Raw genomic sequence first — 3038 nt, 5'->3', positions numbered from 1 at the left:
TATTAGTCCAAACAAGGCCCAGAACCTTGAGCATACCTCACCTGAATTTACAGCCCATCTCAAGAACAGATTTGAAGTATTAGATTCTTGTGACCAAAAACCCAAAGTGTTCTGTGATGACATCAAGACTATGCAAGAGTATGTAAGAATATAAGAAAGCGGTATATAAGCGTATCTAAGAAAGCAAAGAGTTATTCAAAAGACAGAAAATAAAGAAAAGACCAAAATGGATGTCAAAGGAGACTCTGAAATTTGCTCTTAAGCTTAGAGAAGCTAAAACAAAGAATAAATGATGAAGTAAAAGATATGAACATAAAATTTCAAAGAACAACTCAATTATCCAAACACTAGTATTATAATGAAATGTGCAAAGACATGGAGTTAGAAAACCAAAAGGGAAGAAGAACACACTCAGTATTGCTCAAGCCAAAATAGCTGAAAACATTTTTAGCCTCAACTAGATATATTTAAGGATTCCATGAGCAAAATATTGACTGTTACAGAAAGCATCAAAAGAAGAAGGAAAGAATACACAGAGTCACTGTACCAAAAGGAAATGGTCTATATTCAAACATTTCAACATGCAGCATATGATCAAGAACTGTAGGAATTTATGGAAGAACTCCATGATGCACTGAAAGTATTGGCAAAGCAAGACTCCAGGAATTAGCAGAATATAAATTGATATCATTAAATAAATTGATGTAGCACTGGGGAAGTGGGAAGGGTGATTACTCATTTATGCCAAGAAATTGGAATACAGCTACTTGACCAATGAATTAGAAGAGATCCATATTTGGACCTGTTCCCAAAAGAGACAACCCAATGGAATGCAGAAGTTACAAAACAATATCATTAATAGCACATGTAAGTAAAATTTTGCTGCAGATAAATAAAAAATTATTGCCACTGTACATTGAGAGGGACCTGCCAGAAATTCAAGGCTAATTCAGAATTGGAAAAAAAACAAAAAACAAAAAACAAAAACCTGGGGATAGCACTGTTGATGTCATATGGATCCTGACTGGAATTTCAGAATACCAGAGAGGTTTATTTATGCTTTCCTGATCATGCAAAGTCTTCCAAACGTGTGGATAATAAGAAACTATTGATAACATTCCACAGCTCTTCTGTCAGTGTGTTGTACGGTGGTGGCTTGCATGTTGCTGTGATTCTAGACGGCGAGATGGACTAATTCCAAATATTTAGTCACTGAAAACCTTATGAATAACAGTACAACACTGTCAGCACCAGATTATCGAATACTGAAACATAATGAAGAGCATCGGAATATTGTCAGAGATATTGCTTAAAGATGAACCATTCAGGTTGAAAGGTACTCAAAATACAATTGAGAAAGAGGTGTTGGTTCAAAGTAGAGTTGACTATGATAACATGAATGGAGTAAAGTCTTTGGGACCTTCATTTGCTGATGGGGCACAACTCAAAATGAAGAGCAACAGCTGCAAACATCCATAAATAATCTGAGCATGGAATTTATGCTGTATGAATCTAGGAAGACTGGAAATTATAAAAAATGAAATGGAATGCATAAACGTCATAGCCTAGGTATTTGTAAGCTGACTGGTATTGGCCAGTTTGAATCTGAAAATCACATGGTTTACTATGCCAGGAATGCAAATTAAAGAGAAATACTATGCTATTCATCATCAAAAAGAACACATCAAGATCTGTCTTGAAGTACAGCAATATTAGTGATAGGATAAAATCCATACACCTACAAGGAAAATAAGTTAATACCACTGTGAGCTAGTTAATACCACTGAAACCAGTAATGATGAAATTGAAGAATTCTGTCAACTTCTTCAGTCTGAAAGTGAACAAACATGAAATCAATATGTATTGATAATTACTAGAGATTGAAATGCAAACATTGGAAACAAAAGAGAAAGGGTCAGTAGTTAAATAATATGGCCTTGGTGATAAAAATGAAAAATGTTGCTGTAGGTCACATGATACAATTTTGCAAGATTAATGACTTTTTCAATGCAAATACCTTTTTTAAACAACATAAAAGATTCTTTATAGGCAAATTAATACTGAAGTTGGAGAAAATGAAAATATGTCCATGACAGCTAAAATATGACATTGATCATAGTCCACCTGGAGGAACAGATTTGCTGCATTAAACACTAAAGACAGAAGACCATAAGATTTGTGGGATGACATCAAGAACATCATAGCAGAAGAAAGCTCAATAAGAAGACAAAAAAGAAGGAAAAGAACAAAATGGATGTTAGAAGACACTCTGAAACTCGCTCTCCAGCATAGAGATGCTAAAGCAAATTGGAAAAATGAGGAGGTAAAAGAACTGAACAGAAAATTTCAAAGGTCAGCTCGAGAAAACAAAATCAAATATTTTAACAAAATGTGCAATGACTTGGACTTAGAAACCTGAATGAGAAAAACACACTCAGCATTTCTCAAACTGAGGGAACTGAGGGAAAAAAAATAAGACTTGACTTTCAATATTTTATGGGCAAAATATTGAATGATGTAGAAAGCATCAAAACAAGATGAAAGGAACATAAATAGTTACTGAACCAAAAAGATATGATTGATGTTCAACCACTTGAAGAGGTAACATATGATCAAAAGCCAATGATGCTGAAGAAGGAAATCTAAGATTCAGTCAAGAAATTGGCATAGAACAAGGTTCTGCAAATTGATGGAATACAAGGAGAAATCTTTCAACAAACTGATACAGCTTTGTAGGTGCTCACTAATTTATGCCAAGAAATTTAGAATACAACTACTGGGCCAACTGACTGGAAGAGATCCGTATTTGTGTCTCTTCTACAAAGAGGTGACCCAACAACAATATCATTAAAATCACATGAAAGTAAAATTTAGCTGAAGATAATACAAAACAAAAACAAAACAAAACAAAAAAACAGCTGCCACCATGCATTGAAGAGAACTTCCAGAGGTTCAAGCTGGATTCAGAAGAAGACTTGGAATAAGGATATCACTGCTGACATCAGATGATCCTTGATTGAAAGCAGAGGATACTAGAA

The sequence above is a fragment of the Chrysochloris asiatica genome, unplaced genomic scaffold (genome assembly GCF_000296735.1).
Source record: "Chrysochloris asiatica unplaced genomic scaffold, ChrAsi1.0 scaffold00001, whole genome shotgun sequence".
NCBI lineage: Eukaryota > Metazoa > Chordata > Mammalia > Afrosoricida > Chrysochloridae > Chrysochloris > Chrysochloris asiatica.
This window is presented reverse-complemented; position numbering follows the sequence as displayed.